We start from the raw sequence: 14658 nt of genomic DNA on the forward strand, positions 1-14658 counted from the left end.
TAGGGGAAGCATGTGGCTGCTGGATGGAAGAAAGTTAATTGCTGCGAGTGTCACTGATGCACGGACAAGGAGGGGGTGTATCTCTGTGCATGAGTTGGCAGTGGCTTGCTCAGGAGTAAAATCTCACATCCTGCGGTCTTTGAATAGATCTTCGGAGGTTACTACTCCATAAGGCTCTGCACAGAGGGATTTCTTGCCCTGCAAGTTGCTGTACACAGTTTCATTTTTGCTTGCTTTTGTGTGTCTTGTTCATTCAAATCCTTAAGTGTTGTCAGGTTATCCAGTTGTTTCCATGTTGTGGCAAAGCTTGAAACAATTACCAGCTCAGTTTCACCATTTTTGCCTGTTAAAAAAGGTGAAATTTAATTTACACTAATTATTTAACCAAATGAGATGCTCAGCATGAAAATGACCAGGTGCAAATTAAGATGAAACAAGTGAAGGAAAAAAAATACACTGTGCATTACATTTTTCAAATGAAACATTCTATTTGTATTTCATTACCAGTCCATCTGCAAGAAGACTTTTCTTAGCAGATTGAAGCATTAAAAAAAACCCTCAAACAAATTTACAGTAAGTCTGATACAAATAAAGAGTAGATTAAGATGGGAGAGTTTTAAACAAATCTTCTCATTATTGCAGACTTATTTTCGCTTAACTGTGGTTGTACTGTGTGCCTTGGTATGGTGTCTGGAGCCATGCAAAGGCCACCCTTTTTCCACATTGTGTTGCTGCAACACAACCTCCCCAGAGCTGCTGTGTGTAAAATTAGATAGGTAATACTAGGTAATACTGAAATCTGTATAAAGTGTAACCTAAGTGGGTGTATGGTCTTCGCTCCTTGTCACAGGAATGGATTTGAGAGCGTTTGCCTGGTTCCTGTGAGTGTGCTTGTTGCAGTCCTGCTACCCCTCAGCCCAGCCCCGTGAGAACCTGCCACTGCTCTGGGAGAGGCAGATCACAAGTCATGATGGTTTCACTGTTGGTGGGGATGAGAAGCAAAGGCTTTTGCTCAGTTGTAGACAAGGCTGGCCATGGGATTGTGTTGATTGCACCATCAGTCTCACCAAGTTCAACACTGCAGTGGTGTTGCCATGGTGCATGTTTCTTTGGAAGCACCAATACAACACCCTTCTCTGTGGCAGAGAACAGGTTTCACCCTGCAGAAATATGTGTGCTGTCTTTCTTTATCTTGGCAGGCCCTGAGTTTGAACCTTCCCAAACTTTGGAGGTGTTTGTTGCAAGGTTTACTTTGTGAATGGAGTTGTTTTTTTTGAGTGCATCATGAAAGATTTGGTTTATCTGCATGGAGCATGCTTCCTTGTGCAGTTGCTTTCCACAGTGCACTGTTTGTAGATTAAAATACTTTCTGTTGTGCTTGTGCCAGTTCAATTCCTCTTGCATCAAGTCTGTTTTCCTGGCATACTGCATTCAGTAAGGTGCCTGGTTGCAATAGTGAAAAATTTTTGTTGTTGTTTCTGCTGACATGTCATTCTTGTAGATTCAAAATGGTAATGACAGTTTTTTTATAACCATTTTGCAGAGAAACACTGAAAACTAGAATAACACTCACTGTTTCAATGTATATTTCATTCCATCTGAAAAACTACTTTAAATGCATGTGTTTGCACTTGGAATTTGGATGCTTTGCATCAAAACTAAAAATGAAAACGTCATATGCATGGAGTAGACCTTTGAGTTTATGGTGGTGGCATGTTTTACTGTTTGTGACGTGTGATCACACAAACTCAGCAGTAGCCAGCTGACTTGATATTTACTGTAATTCTCTACCCAAGGAAGTATGGTCTAGTGAGCAGCGGGCTGGGTGGGGATTCAGTACGCACAGCTTCAGTTCCTGGTTCTGCTACACAGTTCATGAGTTTGGGGCAAGATTCACACCACCTCACATTGATTTTCATGTGAGTTATATTCATAAATATGAGGCACATCAGTATCAATGTTGTGCAAAGCTCTCTTCATGTCCGTTCCACTTTCTTATCTTACAGAGATGTCCTGTAGACAGATCCTGTATTCTGCCATTGATCCATAGAGAGCCAGTAGGGCTTTTGTGCTAGAACTGACTGCAAGGTTTAAACCTCACTTTTCTGTTTATTTGTTTGTGCCTGTTTTTAAGTGACCATTCCCAGAACAACCAATATTTGTGCCATTTACTATGGGCACCTTTGCTCATGGTATTTATGGTAATAAACATAGAAGTCTTAGCTAAAGTCAGGCTACATGTGGCTTTGGAGTCCAGTTCTATCTTCTCTACTTGAGAGGAAAAACAGCCTAACTAAGGTGCAGTCAGCAGCCAAGGCATGAGAGCAACGCAGCACAAATATCTGCTAATGAATCTGGTGCTTCATTAGCAAAGCCCCTAAAAGAAACTTTAATTTCAGGCAGATTCCTAAGCTGTAGTGAATTCACTGGGTCCTACACATTCTCCTGAAGTTAAGTATATGGTTATATACTTTATGAATAGGAATGGCTTATTGAGCTGGAGCCAGCATGGGGAATTTTGGGACTCCTGCTGTTCTGCTTACAGTATTTTGCAGGAGAATTTAAGGGTGTAGAATGACACCAACTGGATTCACAGAACAATCTGCTCCTGTTCCCGTGAACTCCAAATTATTTTCCTTCTCACATGCAAAGTTGTATCGAGAGCTGCATTTAAAAGCCCATCTGTTGTCCATATTATATCAATAGGAAGAAAAATTTTAGACTTCTAAAATATTCTGGTTATGTGTTCCATCCTGCTGTCATCTGTCTTTCAACTACAAACCATTTCTTGTAGTTGCACTTACTTGTAGCTACTCAATTCTTTTCTGCTGGACTCACACCAGCAGATGAAACTCTGAGTTCCTAAACTGCAGAGAGGGAAGCAGGATGCTACAAACTGGTAGTAGAAAGAAATTACTGCTTTCAAAATATGATGCTTTTGATAGCGTAAAATAAATCAGTAGAATATTTGTTTTCTTATCAAGTATGGGAATGAGTAATAAATTACTTCAAAAGTTGTTTCATCATATTTTTCATTACATCGTATATTTGAAGTATCATCAACATCTAGATGTGTTTTGATATAATTCATGACACGAACATGTATGACAAAATATAGCCTTTTAAAATTTTTTCAACAGTTTTTTACAACAGAATAAGATTATAATTTCAGTGCTGCTGGTTATAGTTTTATAATTCACCTGCTGCTGATCCGAATTTCTTGTGTTGCAGTGGCAGTAGCATGAATGTAATTATTGGCAGACACTGTCTTTCAAGAAGACAGTAGTGAAGTTCACTGGTGGTGTTTATTTTGGTTTTGTTGTTACACTTTGCTGAAACAGCCAATTGTGACAGAACAAGAGAGAAAATATTGTATTATTTCAGGTTTGGAAGTTTGTCTTTGCAACTGTAGTGAGTGCTCAGTATGTGTATTTTCTTCTGCAGCAGCTCCCACACTTTCTCTTACCGTTTTTAAAGCAATATCTTCTCAGTGAGGGCTTCAGGATTTTTTAAATGCTGCACTGTGTCCTGCATAGAAAACTCCATGGGAGACACTTGGGTGATGGGAACTTTGTAGGCTTTTCCCAGTGAGATGCAGACCACAGATACAAAATGTCCTTCTCCACAATGGTGTGGTAGCTGGGCCAGTGTACTGCAGTGAGTGAAGTTGCTTCCTTCCCCACTTTTATTTATCCATATGGGTGCACCTATAGTTATGAACTTCAGCTTTTGACTCCGTTTTGCATCTCAGTACATCGTTTTATCTGCAAATTCTGACTCAGCATGGAAGGTTTCTTCCTTAACATGAATGCTGACCATTTCTCTCTTGTCTAAGCATAAGTGGGAACTGGAAGGAACTTCTGGCAACTGAGTAATTTTGAGACTGCTACCTCTTTGTTGAATATCTTTAGAGAAATTATTGAAAGAAGATGGACAGACACAGGCGTGACAGTGCACACAGTTTGTGATTGCAGGGTTGTTTTTTTTTTAAGTAGGAAGCAAGGTTACAAAAGAGATCTTGGGAGGAAGGTCGAATGAATTCCTTTGAGAATACTTTCCAGATAGGAAGCTATGTTAAAATGGTAAAATGTTAGAATTGTGTGATGTGACTTTTTTATTGCCATGACCATTATTTTCTGTGTAATAATACCTAAAGGCTTCTATGAAGATGTAGACTTCCTTGTCTTTACATCTTCAAACTCGCTGAATTTACAGCATAAATATCTGACAGATGAGGAGAGGAAAGAAATGTTACCACAGAGATCAAAGATGGAGACAGATTGTGAGATGCCCTCCATGGTCAGATAAGAAATCACTGGCAGCTAAGAACTCAGTCTGTTTCTCAAGTGCCATGATTTGGTGGCACTCCCAGCACCATACATCACTTAGCATCACAGAGGTCAATCTGTGTGCCTTTGTGCACTGTGTTAAACCATGTTAAACCTTCAGCAACCCTTTTTCCACTGAAGCTTTTGACATATTTAGTTTATTACATGTATCTTTGCATCGCGATTCAGACCTAAACTTGCTTTATTCTTAAGTTTAAAGGTCCCATCTGACATAAAGCACATTGATTTTGTGGATGATTTATGGAATAATATCAGATGCCACTATTTTAAAGGATATTACTGCCTTGCAAAAGTGAATGTCTTGTTTCTTTGTTTAGTAACGTATTCAAAACACTTGAAAGGAAGTTTTGGAATAAGGAGATTTCTACCCTGGGGGAGTAGTATCCTGTGCTTTCATTAGGTCATGTCAGGCCATTGTTTTGCTTTTCTTATCATAAAGATCTTGTGTCTTTATTCGTGCTCAGCTGTGGACTTGAGTTTCCTGGAAGAGAGTGAAATAATTAAGAAATAATACTACAAAATCATATGTTCTCTGTAGCTATGTTTGTTTAGTTGAAGGTAGTTCTGATCTGTAGTTATGTAGAGCAATAGGTGGTGTAGATACTTCCTAGTAATTAGTGGTATCTTGTATCTACGGTTCTCATTGTAGCTGAAAAGAAATAAGATTCTTCTGGATGAAAAAAACATAGAGAAATTCAGGGTCACCAGTCAAATGGCTAGTAAAACTGAGGTCTCTTGGCTAGTAAAACTGGGGTTTTCACCCCTGACTGCCAGCTGAGACTCTCAGTGGCTTTTTCTCTACTGGTGGATGACACGGTGGCAGAGTATGGGAAAGGGCATGTTTAATTTATTGCTGTAGATGCAGGCGCTGGGGAGGGTGGCTGGGTACAGCGGGTGGTTTATCAGTAGAAGTCATTAAAGTAGGGTGATTAATGTGGTGCCAGAGAAGGGCATGCAGTGTGTTGTGCTTGCACTTAAAATCTGCGAGCTGCCACACAAGGTCACACAGCCTAAATACAGTCCTGGTGAGAGGAGTCGAGGGAGGAAGAAGGGCACTGCCAGCCTAAATTAAGATCTCATATTGCTGTGCAGTTTTGTCAGGGGATGGAAGAACACCTCCTTAGTGACTTGCTAATGGGATGGATGAAGCTTGCTTGGTAAATCTGGCTTGGTTCTGGTGTGACAGAGCTGAGAGCTGAGTTTAAGTGATGTGAGCAATAGCTTTCCTGGTCACACCCTGGGATGTACATGCCTACTTTGAAAATAAGCAGAATTTCTAGCACTGACAGTGAGATACCTTTCTTCAGAACTAAATTTATCAATGCAAGGAGGCACGGAAAGGCAAGGCTTGTTACGTCCCATATTCATGGGACTTTTCCTTTGAAATGTTACTCCATTTCCTCCAAGTGTTCCTTGAGGAAACAATTTGGATTTAGTATGCTATTTAGTATACTATTGATTCTTCCTTCATCACTGTGTGCTGCTAGATTTTTGCTGTACTTTGTGTTTACCTTTATTTGCTGTCAAACACCGCTGCTCTGCTTGCGGGCTGTGATGTGCAGGTTCTGGTACACGTTGAGAAGTCTTGGCAGAGCAGAGCAGAACAGGGGTGCTGTGGGTGACCCCCTAAAACACACAACAGATGTGTCAGCCTGCCTGGTTAGCACAGAAACTGCTCCCCGCGCAGACCTCGTTCTTCCAACCAGGGACCAACATGATCTCTTATAAACAAAAATAAATAAATTGCACCTAGGGTATTGTAGTCTTTCCAGGGGGCAGCTCTGCCTGAGAGAAGCTGGAGAAAAAGCTCCTGGCAGAGGTTATACACCAAGGTTCTCTTCTTCATGTAAGTGGCAACAGCAGAAGGAGGATGAAGCCGCACAGCCAATATGAATAAATGTGCAGAATCTGCATCTCGCACTTCTGGCTTGTCTATCACATACCATCCTTTTATAGTGTGAGATGAAAAGTCCAGCACCAAGTTTCAGCTGCCCTCAGCAGACATGCCATTACCTTCTGTCTCAGTGCATGGCCGTAATCTCATCCTGAAAAATAAGATTTTACCTTCCACTTACTCTTCTGGAGACAGCTTGTCAGAGCAACACGGTACCGCAAACTTATCCTGCTTAATGTCAGCTAATTAAATTCCGTTTTGGATATAGTACTAAGCCAATTTAATTCTGTCTTTCTGAGCCTACAGAGACAGTTGTGACTTTCAGATGGGTTTCTGGCTCTGATTAGTGATCAAATCTCTTTGTGCTTTTCTAGACTGACTCTGTCTGTCTTTTTGTGCATGTCTCTCACCAGCACTTGGGATGTTATGTCTCTATGGGATATGGGGTGGAATGGGGTGTTTTTCCCATGCTTTCATATTCCCAGCATCTTCTGTCTCTTGTCAACATTCTCTGTTTAATGACTTTTGTTCTCTGAAATGAATTTCATTACTGTGGCTGGAATAAAAATAGGAATTACTGTGGAAATCTCTTGGCGTTAGATCTTGATTTTAGAGGTTGTTTTTCAAAAGTGTTCATCTTTAGAGGGATGGGCATTGGAATGACCTTCTAACTCTGAGCTCATATACCCGCCTCTGGATGATCATTCACATCACAGTCCAAGTCACAGTCCAAGTGCAACAGCCTCCAGTAATGTTTACTGTCTGTCACTCTCAATTTATTTTGTGATCACAAACATTCATGAAAACAAAGGGCAGAATTAAAAAGAAAAAAAGGTTAGTCTAAAAGAGAGAAAGGTCAAAGCAAGTCATAGAGTGACAAAGTGACGAAGAATAATGTATTTGATTAATTAAGTAGTGCTGGTGGAATAGATCATGCCAAGGACAGTCTAACAAGTATTTTTTTAATTTTAGGGGCTTTCTCTGCAGGTTATCAAAGAAAGTCAAAGAAAAAGTAGTTTGTGTGGAGATTTTCATGCTTTGTTTTCTGTACAGCTCCGCCACGTCCCTCACTCCTTTTGTGCAGCTTTGTGCCAGGGAGTGCTTCCAATTTCCAGTTTCTGAATTTCCCGATGCTGTTGGGCAGCAGATTGCTGTGCATCACCGTGGAACCCCCTACTGCCGTTTACCCCGTCTGCAGCTGCATCTGCTTTGTCTCATTCTCTTCCCACTTGCCCTCCCACTTGTTGATGTGACCTATTTGTGTTCAGATGTTATGAAGGCAGAACTGAATAGTCGCTACCAGCAGTATAATTCCCACTTACTGAGAAACTACTGCTCCTGTTTTCCTCCCAGAGTGCAGCTGCAGTGTGTGTGGAGACGTGGTTTGGGGAAAAGCCTCTGTCATTGTCGAGCACCATGCCTCCTCTGTATGGAGAAGAGGGCTTCAGTCTGAGTGGATGTCAGTCTGATATATTTTGCTGTCACTCCATCCATCCATCCATCCATCCCTCCATCCATCATCCATCCATCCATCCATCCATCCATCCATCCATCCATCCCTCCATCCATCCATCCATCCATCCATCCATCCATCCATCCATCCATCCATCCCTCCATCCATCCATCCATCCATTTTTTGTGTTGCATAGTAAGGCATACAAGTGCAGTTGTGTCTGTAATACGGCTTCTGATGGCAGAGAGAACAAAATACCAACTTTCTCACCTTTACTGAAATTGTGCTGAAGTTGTAAAACAGAAAACAGGTACCAGGAAAGTAATACTTGAGCCTTAGATTTATTGAAAGGAAAGGACAGAAAAGTTTTTTTCAGATCATTAATTACATTTTTAAAATTTAATTTTAAACTCTATTTTTTTGAAAGGCTAATAAGAGGTATATTTTTAAAAATAGAAAATTTTAAACTAGAAGCTATAGTTTTTAATGAAATTAATAATAAAATATAGTCTATTCTATGTATCTGGAGAGTTTTTGAGGCTTGATGCCTCCTGACCTGGGTTTAGTGAAGAGTTTGATGCTTATATATAATCAATCTAAGTATTTGTTTTGGCTGCTTTGTCTATTTCTTAAGTCCTCACTCATTCTTCAAATGAGCATAAGGAGAAAGAATTGCTAAAACCCTGGTAAGTCCTAGAGCACAACCATGGTTTTATGGGGACTTTCTAAATACCTGTGGTTGTTAGGCCTCTGTAGCTCTGTTGGTGTGACTTTGCTGTGTGCATTGATATGAATATTTATAATACAAAAGATTGCATATTTGCTTCTTCAGTGCTGTACTTTGTTGTAAGAAAGGAGTAACTTTCGGGCAAGGAAGTAACTTATCTGTAGTTTAGTATGTATAAATGCACTTTTAGTCTTAGGATTTACATATCCTAAGATATGTAGACTCAGTGTTAGGAAGAGATGGCACACATGTATGGAATTAAGTTGGAAGCAAAAATTTAATTTCAGCTTCTATTAATTTTTCTTACTGTGCCTAATATTGCATTTCCTTAAAATGGTGCTGTTGAAAATGAAGGTTTTAATTGATAGCACTAGAGATTATCACTGTCTAGCTATAGAAAATAAACAGTTTGGACAAGAACTGTATTCATTTTCTTACCAGTCTCTCTTTCTGTAAAGACCATATTGATTTGTATGTTTAGTTCCCAGACTTTCTCCCACTGAGTTTTTAAGCGCTGGTTCCCCCAATGGATTTCTGTCAACCCTAACTGTTTCCATAATTGCTAGAACCACGTACTTAAATACCTCCCATGTAATTATCATTTCCACTTCATCTCACAATGACTTCCATGCTTCTGCTTCACCTAGAAAGACTTTGCTTTTGCCTTAAAGAAGCTCTTCTAGGACTTGCAATTTTTAGGTGTATTTTTGAGACTCTGGTGTTTGTTTCTCACCACAGGTAAGGAATTAGGAGGCCTCTGACAGAAAGATCTTTGTAAAAGATCTTGAAAGTTGTCAGGGTCATGAGTAATTACATCATTCTTAGGTGTTGCTCATTAGTGCCTCTGGCTCCACTAGAAATGGTTGGTTTTGAGCAGTTTTGTCTTTCTTCTGCACGGTCTCTGAGATCCCTCCCATCTCAACTGTGAGCAGAGAGACAGCAAGCTCTGAAATGAGGCATAACTGGTGGCCATAAAAATCTGGACCTGGCCAAGGAAGAGAAAAAAGACTCAGTGAAGAAATCTGAGGAAAAGGGAATCAAGTAGGGAATTACAAGCTTTTTTCCTACAGGACACTGGAGAGCGGGAAGCCAAAGGTAGCTGGTGACAGCTACCAACTTGAGTTAGGTTTGAACTGATTCCCTAGAGATGGCAGACTGTGTTTCACTTGGTTCCATGTGTGCTTTATATTTCTATTCATGATGTAGCTATCTGGTGATCATTCTTTTCAATTCATATGGTGATTTAGAGCTTTAAAATGAAAGTATTTGTGAGAGTTTTCATTTTCTAACACTACTGTTAACAGACATAAAGAAAAAAGAAAGAAAAATTTTTAAATTATTAATCTGAAAAGTCCTGGTAGTTTGCAAGGTAAATGATTGGGTGCAGTCATTAGGGACAGATTATTAAATGACTCACAATAAATCTGCAAGCAGAAGAAGAATGTGTTGCATGTCTGTGTTTTTCTGTTGAAGGCAGTTGGCCATGTTTATCCTTCTGGGGGGGGTATGTCGCAAATGATTTCTCTGGGAAGGAAGATTCCTTTTAAGGCTTCAATGGGTTGGGAAGTTTTGCTTTTGTAGGTGAAGGAGAGTTATTGGGAAAGAAAATTTCGGTAGTTGCATAGAACAGATCTATCTGGCACTCAGATAGATCCCCGCACATCTGCCAGCCAGCGCTGCCTCTGGGCAGTCTCTGCTCCCCTGTTTTCCTCACTGCTGCTGGGTCCCATGCTGTGGCTCAGCAGCTCACCTCTTTGAAGTGTGGCATTTAAGTGTGCCTATGCCCAAAAATTTGTGCACTTCTCTGTGCTTGTACTGCTTCAGAGCAGGCAAACTTGGTCTTCACATGGTTTTACACTTGTTATTGAAAACCAGCTGCAGAGTACAGGAGACACTGACTTGCTTATGTGGCAGCGAATGAAGGTGTATGTGATACTAGTGAGCTGTGGGGTGTTGAGGTTGCTCATTGAAGTGCAGTAAAGGCAAGAGCCAAGCCACTTTGCAGGTATGAAGAGTCAAAGAAGCATTAGAGTAATTAAAAAGTATAAACTATGCCTAAAATCTGAATTCTTGAAAATTCTTTGTTATTTGCCAGACTTTCTTCTTGAAAACCACTTACTCTAGGATGAGATGGAGCTTGCAGAGTAGGAGGAGGATCAGCTTCTGTTTGGGGAGGCTCGATTAAGAAATTGGAATGTTTGTTTGTTTGTTGCAGTGTGCACACTACAAATTGTTGCTGATAGCACTACTAATACAAGTTCATTTTTCATCTCTGCATTGGTTACCTACCAAAATATTTAAAAACAGACTCACCCATCAGATGATTTTAAATTATCAAATGATTATAAATAAGGTGATTGTAGTCACCAGTGGGAAGAAAATGCTTTCTTAAGATCCCTTGATCTCAAGAAAATAGGTTACAAGAGAGCTCCAGTGTTGCATCTTCTTCCAAACCATCAATTTATAATGTTGGGGGAGTGAAAAACAAAAAAGGGAAGGTAAAGCCAAACTGGCAGTGCACTGGTGTACTGATGAAAGGAATTACACACTTTTTAAGGACCTGACAAATGGGAAGTCTGAAATTCTCTATCTGTCCACCAAACAGTAACAGCTTCTGCTTTAATATTGAAAAAAAGTTTTCTGTGCTTTGGTAGTATGCCTGAAATATGGTCTGGAGGAGTGGGCCAAAATAGTTCAGCTACAGCAGGGCACTTTTGCTTGCCATTGTGAATGACAAAATGTTTTCTCTGAGCCTGGAAAAAGCACAGACCCTGTTAATGCACAGGATGAATGCGTGAAGTGCACAAATGTATTGGCAGAGCTTGCTGTGAACCTCTGAATATGATGAACTCAGTATCTGGATTTGTTATACTTTCAGATGGGTCCCTCCTCTGACATGTGATCTGCCGTGAGCTCCTTTGACTCCTACCATGACAATGTTATCACTGCCACATCTCTGGGAACCAGTTATTCACAAGTACATGGTATGTGAACGTCTGCATCTTACATTAACCATTGCTTGTTGAAACAGCACAGAAACAATAACAAGAAGGTGCTAAAAGTCACTGAAGTAAATGTTAAGCCACATGTACAACCAGTTACGTGTAGCTGTTCCAGCAGATGTTTATCTGCTTGTCCTGGCCTGTATGCAGAACAGTGAACTGTTTTAACTTGAACATGTATTTATTCACAGGTATTGGTAGGAGCATTCTAGCAATGTTTCCTTTGGACGAGATTATACTGGTACAGTGTAGATATGTAGATGTACAGATGATTATTCTCTCTCTCAACAAGGAGGGAGTGGGAGCAGTAGCATGAAGGGTTCTGTACTTTAACTGTATTGCTGCACTTACAGCAGTACTTTTTTTTGCATTTAGGAAAGGTCTTTAATTGCTTTCTTTCTTCATTCCATTTTCAATTTCTGGTCAGTCTAAATTAGATTAATTTCACACACCAGTGAGTCCCTAAAGAAGTGTAAATTAACTCCATTTTACCAAACTCAACCAGATGATGGCAGTTACTCCCTTGATGTTTTGTCTTTACATCACCCACCATCTTTGACCACGATTTCAATAGGAAGTAAATTCATATTTGAGCCTGTTTTCCTCACCCTGTATAAGGAAATGGAGACTGAGGTCTGCATCTGATGAAGGAAGGCTATTCAATTTATGGCCTAAAAGGCAAAAAAAATCTAAGGTCACTGACAGCTGGCATGTTTTCCTGTTTTGCGATTCTGGCTTGAACTTTTTTAACACACACTTGGGTCCTGTAAGACTATGGCAAAATAGTGTTATGAGAGTGATTACATTGTTGTTTTAGGTTCTAAAGCATTTCAGAGCACACCACGTAGCTGTTAGCATGGAACATCTTCATCTGACTTATGGCCCCAATGCAACTTCCACCAAAGCGGGCTGAAAAAAGTTTCTTCATGCTGATAAGAGTGGAAGAGTTGCACTGCATTTAACACCTTCTGTTAAAATAATGTTTCCTGTTGGATATTTTTTACTGCTTAGCCATTTCTTAGAGATTAAGTATTAAAGATACAAATGTAAAACAGAATTACAAGAAAATGGATAGACAAAATTATGAGAAGAGGACTGAGTTAGTGAAATGCTTGTTATATGTGGTAAGGAGAGATAAGTGCTCTGAAAGTGTATGTCGGGGTTTAATACACTATATTTTTATATGTAATTTTAAAGGCACTGTCAGAAATATGGATAATTTACTGTTAGTGCAGTGATGTGAGAGAGGGAAAGCAAGGCAGAAGTCTTAAGGGGAATAGGAAGAGAGAGATCATTCTTCATTGATGCACACAATGCAGTGTGTTTTGGGAAAGCAGTTCACAACCCAGGTAGCCTGTGTGTTGGTTGGTGCAGGTTTCCACATCTGGCAGGACAGTTCAAAGAGATGCTCTCAGAGGTGACATCTACCACTGAAGTGGGAGAGCATTGCACCTGCTTCTGCTGGCAGGGCTTCTAGCATGCCTTTGTAGCCACCCTCAGTAGTCTCTGCTGGCCAAACACCATTAACATGACCCTTTGCAGACTGTGTTTGTTCAGATATCTCTTCTGTTGTCCATACCTAAGCACCTTTTCAGGAGAGATACAGGAATAAGAATTTATGTTGCTCATATTTCTTGTGAGTTTATTAATTTTCAAACATTGAGAATTATTTCTTGGTATGTGTTTTTGTAAATAAATTGTTTTGGTGTGTGTTTAAGCATTGGTCATGAAAAGCTGCTTTGAAGAAGATGAGTTTCATGTCCTGCAGGGGCACAGCTTTGGAAAGGACCCAGCAGACCAGCTGGTCTGCTTCCCTGCCATCTCAGGTATCTCATCATGAAAAGTGTGAATGCATCTTGGTAGACATTTTCACTTTTCTGGTGGAATGTGGCTTTTTGGGGACCTCTCGGAGTGCCGAGGGCAGGTGGTGGGGGAGAGGCAGCTGTTGGAGTGGTGACTGTGCAGATCTCCGTGTTCCCCAGCACAGGGAACAAGCAGCCATCTCACAGCTGTGCTTTGAGTGAGCTGTAGGGCAAGGGAGGCTGTGTCTCGCACCTTGTGAAGCTTCTGATGCGCAGCAATGCCCTTCATGGATTTGCCATCTACACACATCAAAATGAAGGTTCCTTTGACCGGTGAACACAGGAGTCAGCAGGAAGTAAAGGTTTTCATGTATATTTTTCCTTTTGGATGTTATTTCAGTTCTCCTCTTTTGCCTGTTCTCATATAGCATTGCAAACATTTCAGGAAACTAATCTGCAGGAGCAGAGCTCATAACAGATCGACCTGCTAGAGGACGAGGCTCTGCTTATTACAGAAAAGCTTCTGAGACAGTGACAGCTGAAAAGATTACACACTTCCACAGGAAATTAAATTTGATGTAATATAGTGAGAAAATGACAAAATGGAAAGGGTATATATAACATATTTGTGATTATTAAGCAGTAGAAAAATGAAAACTTGAGATCCAATAAAGTGCATGTAATTTAGATATAGATAGAAAATTCCCAATAATTTTGTTAAACTTTGGCCCTCCACTTTGCTTTGCCTTCTCTCAGTGTTGTTATTTCAATGTGGAAAATCATTAACTTCTTAGAATCATAGAATAACTTCAGTTGGAAAGGACTTTTAAACACCTTCCAGTTCCAACGCCCCTGCCATGGGCAGGGGCACTTTCCACTAGACCAGGTTGCTCAGAGCACCATCCAGCCTGGCCTGGGACACTTCCAGGGATGGGACATCTGCTGCTCTGAGCAACCAGTTGCAGTGTCTTGTAAAATGATGTTAACTTTTAGGCACATTAGATCATAAAACATTTAAATCAAGTTTCAGAGCAGTCCTATGATATCCAGGTAGATTGCGTTCTTCAGCAGGAGGTACATACATGACACCAGACTGGGAGAGGCAAGAGCTTCCTTCTTTGCTTTGTCCTTTTTCCTTGTGGATGTGAAGTGCCACCAGAGGGGGAAGCTTTTCTTTCCTGTCTGCCCATGCTTGTTGCTGAGGTGCAGTGTGGTGCTCCATGGTCTGTGGAAGTCCTAGCTCTGTCCCAGCTGGAGTGGCAGGTGCCCACTGGGGACTGTTCAGGTGACAGACATGAAGGTACTGTGCCTTGCTGCTAACCCAAGGCACAGGGCAGGTGATGGATCTTTCCTCTCTTCCTTGGGGTCAGTGTAAGTGCCACGGTGAGCCTGACTTTATTCTGGCCAGGTGTTTCACAGCAACACATAGGT

At 40.6% G+C, this 14658-nt stretch overlaps 1 protein-coding gene across 8 annotated transcripts in view; it reads left to right on the top strand.

Annotated features, from left to right (window-relative positions):
• Positions 1–14658, top strand: part of HIVEP2 (HIVEP zinc finger 2) — a 134924-nt gene that overhangs the window by 20305 nt on the left and 99961 nt on the right. For 6 of the 8 annotated variants that reach the window (XM_063390238.1, XM_063390239.1, XM_063390243.1 and 3 more), the window contains exon 2: positions 11302–11407. The exons of the other annotated variants lie outside the window; for them this stretch is intronic. The gene's annotated coding sequence lies outside the window, so the exon portion shown is untranslated. The remainder of the gene's footprint in view (positions 1–11301; positions 11408–14658) is intronic. 8 annotated transcript variants of the gene reach the window in all.

This window comes from Prinia subflava, chromosome 2 (assembly GCF_021018805.1).
Source record: "Prinia subflava isolate CZ2003 ecotype Zambia chromosome 2, Cam_Psub_1.2, whole genome shotgun sequence".
In the NCBI taxonomy this organism is placed as follows: Eukaryota; Metazoa; Chordata; class Aves; order Passeriformes; family Cisticolidae; genus Prinia; species Prinia subflava.